The following is an 11,161-nucleotide window of genomic DNA, read 5'->3' on the forward strand; positions in this document are numbered from 1 at the left end:
TTCTGACTTACTGTATGTGTTTAATAATAATAAGCCACAACAAAAGCAAAAAACACAAAAATATTCACAGCACAATTTTCTGTGATGTGAGCTCTAGGTTTAGCAGCCAACTAACTCATACTCGCATACTCTCTCCTTTGTCGCCTGACAGACTGATCATACAGGTGACAGCACGAAAGGATTGTTGGGTCCAAAGGCAAAGTTTTGTTTGACAACCAAGACATTTTTCCAGGAACAACTTAGTTGAAAACAGAATTGTTCAAGATAGGAGATATTTGAGAACCGAGGTTTGATGTAGCCTTCATATCAGGTAAGGAGAAGGGAAAAGAAAATTGGCCTGAACCCTGTCATACATTGAAAAACGCACACCACATCCTCCCGTTGCCATGGAAGCATAGTCATCACAAACCAGCAGCACCGTCCCCTTCAGTGAAGCACCTTGACTCCCCTCCAGGGTTCAACAGACCCTTCAGGAAAGGGCCACATAGTTGGTCCTTCTGGCTTTGCAGGCCCTATGGTCTCGGTCACAGTGACTCAGCTCTGCCATTGTAACACAAAAGCAGCTGCAGACAATATGTAAACATCTGAGCGTGGCTGTTTCTATAAAACTTGGTTTATAAAGAGGCAGTGGCCACATGGACCCATGGGCTGTGGTTTCTTGGCTTCTAAAGTATTAATTATCTACAAACTAATAACCCTAAATTGTTTTTAAAGTATCCATATTGTATCCTTATTTGAGCTTCCCTTTGACCTTTGCTAGAATTGGCAGGCTTCATGCTATTCTGCTGCAGCCATGGACAGTCCTTGTGGGGGCTCAGTGACAGTGTCTACACTGCAGTCCTCTTGTTGTGGGGAGAGTCCGACAGCGGATCCTTACTGCTGGGGGCCTTTCTCTGGGTTTCATGAAGAGCACTAGCAGCCCTTCCCTTGTACACTTAATCATCTGATGTGCTGTGATGGAATTAAGGAGCACAGCTGGCTTCACGATCTGCTTTCATTGTATTTACTTGGACCCAAACCCTTGTCACCAGAATTAGACTTCAGTACCCATTCTCCTTGGTGGGATGTGAGACCTCAGTGGCCTTAGGAGAGCCCTGGTCTCAAGGAGTCACCTGCGGCCCCCCCCCTCCTCTCTCCCCCTCCCCCACCCCCCACCCTTGGGAGAACGGCTCCTCTCTGCTCCACAGTGACTCCAGGTTGACCAGTTGACCAGTTTCCACTGAGAGGGGCTGCTTCCTGCTGCCCCACCAGGCACTGTGGCACCTCGGCTCACCCCTAATGGCTTTTAGCTAACAGAGTTCATGGACTTTAACACTTGAATAATGATACAGGTCCATTCACAGTTTCCCAGAAAGAGTTCCAGGAGACTGTGTGTCCCCTGGTTTACTGGGACCACAGGGTCCCCCTTTCCTTGGGCCCATGCCCTCCCCAGCTCTGCTCCTGCTGGGCAGGAGGCGGGGTGGTGCAGGGGACTTTAACACTCTCTTAGGCCCCTGCAGCCTTGTCTGAAGGAACATGAAACTATATCATTCCCCACTGTGAAGTCATTTTTCTATAGAATCTTTAATTCCTAAGTTCCATCTTTTATAGCCTATCTAATAAAGAGGTAATATGCTAATTGACCCTCACACCATCGCAAAGATGGTGGTGCCTACACCCAATAAGGAGGGAATATGCTAATTGAGTGCCCTGCCCTCAAAGATGGTGGTGCCCACAGCCAATAAGGAGGGAATATGCTAATTGACTGCCACGCCCTCAAATATGGCTCACCCATAGCCACAAGATGGCGGTACCCAGTTCCCTCAGCCCTGCTGGGGTGGCAGGTGTGTGGCAAGGCTGGGCCCGCCCTCAGGCAGGCTTGGCCGCTCCATGTGCTTGCCTCCAGAGGCCCCCAGTCCTCTCATCCCTCCAGCTGCCCAGGGCCAGCCAGAGGCACAGGCAAGCCTCGGATGGTGGCTGCCTGAGGCTCAGGTAACCAGGGCTGGCCGAGGCTTGCGCTGCCGCCAGAGGGAGCAGCAGCAGAGGTGTGATGGGGTGTCGCCTTCCCCTGATTTCCAGGTCACCTCCCGCCCCTGAAGGCTCCCAGACTGTGAGAGGGGGCAGGCCGGGCTGAGGGACCCCCCCTCCAGTGCATGAATTTTCATGCACCGGGCCTCTAGTATATATATAAAATCTTTTAGCTTGTTCTTAGCATTAAGCCAGAGTTGAGCATTTGGAATGAAAGAAACTATTGCTGGTGAATTCCCTTCAGAGACTGAAGGGAAAGAAGATTCTTGGACTGTCTTCCGGGTTCATTTGACGGCATCATAATTGACAAGTGTGGGCAACTTGGAGTTTCTGACACATGAGAAACCCTGGGACAGGGGAGCCAGTTTCAGGAATGCTTAGTCTACATGAAGGGGCAGTTCACTGGCTGCCTCTGCCAGCAAGACTCCCCTCCTCTCCCCAGTCAGTGGACTCTTTCTTTTTAAAAAATGAAATCTCTCTGCAGTTTAAATGTCACCTTTTAGCTTCCAAAACAAGAAGAGGTTGTCAAAGAGCCAAAAACATCCTGGAAGTGAGTCCTGGGGGTTGCATCAGGGAAGGTGACTCAGCAACACTGAGTTAATCAACCCTGTCGTGCAGGGAAGGGGTGGGGGGACAGCAGCAGGGTGCCCACAAACACAGGGCCCACCTGTGTGGCCTGGGACTCCCCACATCAGACCATTGGGGGTCAGGGCAGGGATTCTGAACTATAAAAGAGGGGCCCACTCCCCCCAACCTCCTGGCCATGTTCTGTCCATCGGGTCTGGGTGCGGGACAAGGGGACGCATGTGCCAAAGAGCAGGTACAGCCTCTGTCCTCATGGTTTCATGGTCTAAGGTGAGATGCGGGCAGAGCTCACAGGAGCCAGCTGAGGTGTAGAACGCACCACAGAGGGCAGCGGAGCAGGTTTGAGCCTGAACCTGCAGCCCCTGGGGCCTGCGTGAAAGGGGCGGAGCTGGGAGTCCCGGCTGAGGCTGTCTGTCTGTCTGTCCGCAGCCCTCCTGGAGGCCCTGTGCGTGGCCGGCTCAGCTTCCTCCGTGGTGAACGTCCCAGGGTTTGGAGGAGGTCCAGCCGGCTGTGCCCTGGCGGGTGGGGTTGCTCCCTCACAACAGCGTCCGCGGCAGCACCGCTTCCTGCGCCCGGGCATCTGAGCTGCTCGCTCCCCTGTTGGGCCTGTGCCCAGAGCACCTGATGCCCTGGCACAGCGCCAGGCAGGGGCGCGGGGAGGGGGTGGGTGGCGGGGACAGGCTCCCGTCCTCTCAGCGCCCTAGGTGGACGATCCCACAGAGGAACTGCGGAGGAAGGAGCCAGAGGGCAGGTGCTGACTGCAGGGCCCGTCATCGCCTTTTCGTGGCTGCGGTGACATTAAACCCAGCAGCGCTATGGCCTGGGATGTCCTAGCCCTGGGCCTGCGCAGAGTAGGCGACCACGCACGACAGTGGGCATTCCTCCCCGTCCACGGGCCCTCCCCGCCCGCGGCCCCCTCCCCGCCCGCAGTCCCTCCCCGCACCTCGCTCCCTGACTTGGGGCGCCTCATAATATGACTGGGTTTTGGATGGGCCCCTCACGGTCTGAGCTCCCCGTATTCCCTCTCCAGCTGGTGGATTAGATAACCTGGTACCCTCAGCTCCCAGTGTTTGATGGGTGATCAATGGATTGGGACAGGGAGGGCGGCTGGGCGGAGCCGGGAGGGAGGGCGGACAGGGCTGTGCCTCCAGGAGGGAAGGGCTCAGAGCTGCAACTCCTGCGGCTCAGGCTGAACAGAGCCCGGTCTGCGGGGGCAATGCCAGGCGGAGTCACTGCAGACGCCGCTCAACCTCAGGATCCAGCCGTGTGTCTTGTAGCCGTTTTCCGGCTCTGGAGGCGGCTGGACCTTAACCTGTTCGTGTGTCTGGCGTTGCCAGCAAAGATTACTTTGCAGAACTTTGTCCTTTCCAAGAGGCCGCCTTGGGGAAGCAGGACAGGCGCCCAGTTCTGTGAGCCCTTCCCAGGTCGGCGTCTCTGGGTGACCTCCGAGTCCACCCTCTGGGCAGCCCTGTGTGGGGGGGAGCCCTGGGCGAGGTGAGAATGAAGCCAACTGCAGGGACAGTGAGGAGCAGAGCTGAGGACACAGGATGGACGTCCTTGGCGGCGCTGTGATCACTGGGTCCGCTTCGTCTGAGCCCACATTCCTCTGAACCTCCTGCCCCGGAGAAAGCGCGTCCTTCTAACCTTCAATGGAAGCCGCCCACTGGCTACACCTGCCCCTTCCTTCCCCAGGCACCTCAGAATTCCCCCTGGCCTCCAGCCCCTGGTCAGGTGACCGAGAAATCTTTTCTGAAAAGTGTGTAAAGCAATGATGGTGGGAAGAGAGTTTGAGGAGGAGTAATAAAAGATAAAGGCAGTTGTCCCAAAGTCTCTATGCCTGAGAGAGTAGATTCAATCATTCGAAGCATGAATTGAGTGCCTACTGTGTGCCGGCAGTATTCACTGTGAACCAAGTGACTGCTCTCCCGAAGCCAGCATCCTGGGAGGGGCAGGGGTGGGGACACAGAACGGATGAACCAATAGACAGGGGTACTGGGTGGTGACAGTGCTGTGCAGAGAATCACAACAGGCCGGCGCAGCCCGGTTCTGGTCAAACAGGGTGGCTCTGCCTCCTCCTCCTCCCTCTGAGGGCAGCCAGAGGCCTGGGCAGCATCTGAGGACCCGGAGCAATAAATGGGAGCAGGGAGTCTTGGGAAGGAAACCAGGACTCAAACACCACCAAACTGGTGGAGGTCCCAGTCTCCTCCCTCTGGGCTCAGGGCCAGCCTGGGCCTGGGAACTGCACAGGAGACCGACCAACATCTCCAGGCGAAGCCTCGCTTGCTGGTGTGAGGAATGGGAACGAGCCCGACAGCCAGCGCTCAGAAACCCCTGCTTATTTGTGTGCTTTCCATCTTTCCCGCCCGGCCCCAGCAGGCTAGTGACCGTAGTAATAGCAACGGCAGTGGCAGCCAGACAGGTGACCAGAACGCTGAGGGAGGGGGACCCTTCACTCTGACCAAAGAAACTGCAGAGCTAAGAACACAGGGAAATCCCTGTTGATTTTTTCTCTCTTCCTCTCACTCTGTATACATCATGTTCTTTTTGGAGCAGGGGAACTAAACCCTGACTTTTTAGCCAGAAGACCAAGGTGAGGGGGCAAGGGAGCTTATGGGGGGGGGGGGAGGCAAAGAAAGTGACCACGTAAAGAAGTATAAGAATGGCTGAACTCACCCCAAAGGATTTTGGAAGTGAACTTTAAGTCCTAAACCAAAGAGATTGGAATAGCCCTGTGAAGCCTAAAATCTAAACTGCCGCCCTTACCAGGTGGCTCAGTTAGTTGGCATATCCTCCCATATACCAAATGAGGTTTTGGGTTCAATCCCTGGTTGGGGTGCATCCAGGTGGCAACTGATTGATGTTTCTCATGTCAATATTTCTCTCTCTCTCCCTTTCAAAAAAAAAAAATCAATGAAAACATATCCTCGAGTGAGGATTAAAAACAAAATCATTTAGTGGTTATAGCCCAGGAAAGGCAGATGGAAACTGGCAACCTGAACCGAACCAAGCTGATTAAAAAAAAAAAAAAATCAACATTTCCGTAGGATTTAAACGAAACCCAATATTGAAAATGCTCAGGGTACAATCCAAAAGTATTTCGTATTTGACCGAGAAAAATCTTAATGTCTTCCAAGGAAAAGGACAAAAAGACAATCAAGAGACTCAGATGACACAGCTGGAACGTTGAAGCAGCTATTGTAATCATGACCCAGGAAATAAGGTGAGAATCCTTGGAAGGACTAGAAAGATCATCTCATCAGACAAATAGATGATACAGGAAGAACCAAACTGAAGTTTTAGAAATAAAAAGTAAGCCCTGGCCGGTTTGGATCAATGGATAGAGCATTGGCCTGTGGACTGAAGGGTTCCAGGTTCAATTCTGGTCAAAGGCATGTACCTCGGTTGTAGGCTCCATCCCGGCCGTGGTTGTGAAGCATCCATCTTCTATAAAAACTGCTGTTTGAAATTTTAACCCTGCTATTTTGACTCCTGTAAACGCTTGCTTGCTCAAATAATAAGGAAAATAAGACTACTCCCATTCCAGAGAGTCCATAAACTATGCCCCAGACAGAGTTGTCAGTGCTGGTGCCAGGCCAGGCCTTGAGATATAGTCTCATGGCTCCTTCCCAGCACGCAGGCCTTCTTTCTCAGAAGGCCCAGAAGTCTCATTCCAAATTTGGGAGACAAAAGACTGGAAAAAGCATAAATAGAGAAGGTTTCCTCCATGTTGGGGGGCTCAGAATTTGAAAGACATATTCTTCTCTGGGCCGGTGCATAATTAAAATGTAACTCCCTTTCTCTAAGAGTGGCTTGGTTTTTTCTCCGGTCTTCTGTAACAGTTGGTCTTGGGTGGGAGGCAACCAATTGATGTGTCACTCTCACATTGATGTTTCTCTCTGTGTGTCTCTTCCCCTCCCTTCCACTCTCTCTAAAAATCAATGGAAAAAATATCCTCGGGTGAGGATTAACAAAAATAAGTAAATAAATAAATAAGTAAATAAATAGAGATAAAAAATACAATAACCAAAATTAAAACAGTCATTGGATGAACTCAGTAACAGAAAGCAGATGGTGAATTTTCAGATAATTAAATAGTTCCATATGGGTAGGTCAATATAAACCAGCCTCTGGATCAATATAAATGGTCCATCTGAACAACAGGAAGGAAACAGGTTGAAAAACAAAGCCTCAGGAACCTGTGGGACCATAGCCAAAGGCCTAACTTTCTTGTCCTCAGAATCTCAGTAGGGGAGAGAAAGAACGTAGTACACAAAAAAAATTTTTTTTAAATAATGGTTAAAAACTTTTTAAATTTGATGGAAGATATAAAGTTACTGACTCAAGAAGATCAGGGGGCACCAAACAAAATAAGGTCATGGAAATCCATGCCCGCCGTATCATAAACTACAAAGAAAATATCTTGAAAGCCTGAGAAAAACAATGCATTAAATATAAGGAACAATAATAGCATGACTGTGAGTTTCTCTTCAGAAACTAGAAATCAGAAGGCAGTAGAACATTTTTATTTTTTGCATTTAAATATGCTTTTATTGATTTTAGAGAGAAAGGAAGGGAGTGGGAGAGAGGGAGAGAGAGAGAAACATAGATGTGAGAGTGTAACATTAATTGGCTACCTCCAAACACACCCTGACTGGGGATCAAACCTGAAACCTGGGCATGTGCCCTGACTGGGAATTTAACCAGCAATCTTTCAGGCAGGGATGAGGTTCAATCAACCGAGCCACACTGGCCAGGGCCAGTAGAGCATTTTTAAAGTTCTGAGTAAAAGGGGCAGAGGAGGACCAAAACAAAACAAAAAACAACAACAAAAAACTGTCAACCCAGAACTCTATATTCTGTAAAAAATATTCTTGAGGAGTAAAGGTGAAATAAAGACAGTATCAGATTGTGCTCACTTAGGCAGCACGCAAGCTAAAATTAGAACAATGCTGGGAAGGGTAGTCTGGCCCCACACAAAGGTAACACACAAGTTTGTGAAGCAACACATATTTCATTATGTAGAGCATGGTGACTATAGTTAATAATACTATTATTGGATAGTTAAAAGTTGCCAAGAGCGTGAACTTAAAAGTCCTCATCACACACAAAAACATTCTCTAATTGTGTGGTGACCATTTCACAATATATACAAATTTTTAATAATAATGTTGTATGCATGAAACTAATGTTGAAGTCAATTATACCTCAATAAAAATGCTGCAAAAGACATTCTCCAATGAAAAACTAAGAATTCATTGTCAACAGGAAGCTCTTCAAACAGAAGGGAAATGATACCAGAGGGAAGGCTGGAACATTAGGAATGAAGGAACAGCAATGGAAATGGTAAATATCTGGGTAAATGAATAGATGATTTTTCTCTTAGTTACTTAAAATAGTTATGATGATTTGTAATACCTTAACTAATAATAATAAAAAAATAATAATAATAAAAAATAAAATAGTTATGATGGTTGAAAGCAAAAATTATTATATTGTTTGGTGGGGTTTTCAATACATGTATTTATATATATTCATATGAATATGTATATATATATTCATATATATACACATATATATACACACATATATATATTACACATGACAACTACATACCTGGAAAGCAAAAGGGTAGAGGGACCCATATGGTTATAAGGTTTCTACATTCTATTTGAAGTGGCAAAATATTCATTCTGAGTAGACCGGAAAGTTAACTATGTATATTGTAACTCCTAGAGTAGGTTCTAAAGTCTAAACAATGTTGAGACATAGTCAAAAACTCAATAGATGAATTAAAAGGGAACACTAAAAATATTCAAAAAATTCAAAAGCATGCAGGAAAGAAGAAATGAACAGCAAACAAATGAAAACAAAAATAAATAAATAAATAAAATGATAGGCCTAAATCTAAACTTATCAATAATTACATTAAATGTAAATGGTCTAAACATACCAATTAAAGGCAGCAAATTTCAGGAGGATTGGGAGTGGGAGGTGGGGGGAAAACCCAAGTATATTTATAACTACACACATAAAAAACACCAAAAAACATTATAGTTACATGGATAAGTTAAAAGTAAAAGGGTGGAAAAATGCATACCATGCAAACACCAATGTAATAATATACATGCAAACATCAATTATAAGCAATGGGACTTGCCTACTTGTCATTGGGATTTAAATGGCTTTACCACTTTGTGAAATTGCTTCACATTATTTGTGAAAGACACATACAATGTCGCTCACAGTTCCATGTCTCAGATATTAGCAATAGAAATAGCCCTAGTCATTTTGACTCAGTGGATAGAGCATGGGCCCATGGACTGAAAGGTCCTGAGTTTGATTCCGGTCAAGGGCACGTACCTTGGTTACAGGTTCCCTGGCCCTGGTCTGGGTGTGTGCAGGAGGCAACCAACTGATGTGTCTCACATCAAAGTTTCTCTCTGTCTCTCCCTCTCCCTTCCACTTTCTCTAAAAATCAATGGAAAAATATCCTTGGATGAGGATTAACAAAAAATGAAAAGAAATGTACATGCAGGTGCACCAAAGGACTTGTTCTAGAATGTTCCTGGCCATGTTATAACACAAAATTGTAAAAACTTGAGTCTATAAACAATAAAATGGATAAAGTGTAGTATATCCATACAATGGAGTACCATGCAGCAGGGAGCAGCCCACAAGGGCATGAATGAGTTTTGCAGCATCATGTTGAGTGAGACAAGCCAGACACAAAGGAATCCACTCAGAAACAGACAAAAATCAGCCTATGTGATTAGACATCAGGAGAACAGGTGTTTTGAGGAGGGTGAGAGAAATGATTGGGAGAAGCCTGGCAATGTTCTATTTCTTTTTTTAATCCTTACCCAAGGATATGTTTTAATTGATTTGTAGAAAGAGAGGAAGGAAAGAGAAAGAGAAACATCTATGTGAGAGAGAAACATGGATCGGTTACCCCCCCTCCCCCACTGGGGATCAAACATGCACCTAGGTATGTGCACTGATTGGGAATTAAACCCCCAACCTTTTGGTGTATGGGACGACACTCTAACCAACTGAGCCACCCGCCGGGGCAGTGTTCCGTTTCTTGCTCTGGGTGGTAGTTTCATGGTCTGTATGTTTTGTGCACTTTTCTGTAAGTGTATTATAAATCAGTATGAATTTTGGAAAAAAAAATTGAAATTTAAAAATTAGCACAGAAGTATTAACAGCGGGGTGCTGATCTTGCTGTGGGAAGAAAGAGAGCCAGGAGAGAAGTGGTTTAAGGATTAGAATTAGGTAAACAAGTACTTATGAAGTATTTGCCATATGCTAGAAATGTCTTACAGGTTTTCATATACATCATCTCATTTAACCTGCCCCAATTAACAAATGAGGAAATGGAGACAATGATCGTGATCAAGTAATGTTGGAGTGGTGCTCAGGATTAACTCCAATTCTCTATGCCATGAGGTGGAAACCAGGGACCGCTGTGTAGAGGCCCTGCCTCTTCTCTTGGGAGACTCTGACCTTGTGTCCAAGAGCATTCATGCCCCAGCCCCTGAGATACCTGGATTGTTCTGGAAGGCGAAGATACTCTTACAGCTCTAACTTCCATCTCTTCTGGAATCTTACTGCCTAAAGTGCCTTGTGAATTATATAGTTTTCTTATAAGTAGCTTAAGGAGAGTGTGCTATACTTTGTTGAATATAATAAAACCATCACTTGATTAAATGGAAATGTTTAAAATATGCCACATTTTGTATGCCCTTGTTTGGTGACATCTTCATTTCTTACTACACTTAGTGCCTCAGGAGGCAGAGGGACGTGGGCCCTGCCAGCCTCTCGGGGGCTCCAGTCCTATTATTACCCCTGCTCCACAGATGACAGATGAGCCCAAGAAAGGCTTTCCTTTCAGCTTTCCCTTCAGCTGTTCCCACTGTGCCACACGGTCCGTGGCCAGGTTAACAGACCCTACAGCCCATAAGGGTGGCACAGGGTTTATTAGAACATTCAGGAGAGGAGGCACCGGTGAGACTCCTCAGCAATGCCTGCTATGCGATCACCGTGCGACCAAGGTGAGGCCCATAGCAGGTGGTCCTGGACTCAGGTCCTCCCTGGATCTCTGAAGGCCTGGGAGAAGGGGGGCACCAGGCTGCTTTGAGGTTCACTCAGTGGGCCTGTTGCCTCTCCTTGCAAGGCCTTTGCTTTGGGCTTTGTTTTTTCTAACCCCTGTTCCCCCCACCTCCTGCCTGCTGGCCAGCACAGGGACCGTGACCTGGCAGCCAGGCAACTCCTTTCGCTACATGTGGAGATGAGCCCTTTCCTCTCTACCTAGAACCAACCGCCTGCTGAAAGCCCTGGCACCCAGAGTTTGCTGGCTGCTTGGGTTGGGTCCCTTCTCCCTGATCTCACGGCCGCAGCCTCAGCCCTTGTGTGGAGGGATAAGGGGAGAAATGCCCCTCTCTCCCCAGCCCAATCAAAGGCCCACCCACCATCTGTGCCAGGGTGGGCGGGCCTGGAAGGCACTGCTTTTGCTGAGGAGCAGGCACTGGTCTCCTGAGGAGGACATCTCATTACTGGAGCACAGAAGACA

The sequence above is a fragment of the Myotis daubentonii genome, chromosome 12 (genome assembly GCF_963259705.1).
Source record: "Myotis daubentonii chromosome 12, mMyoDau2.1, whole genome shotgun sequence".
NCBI lineage: Eukaryota > Metazoa > Chordata > Mammalia > Chiroptera > Vespertilionidae > Myotis > Myotis daubentonii.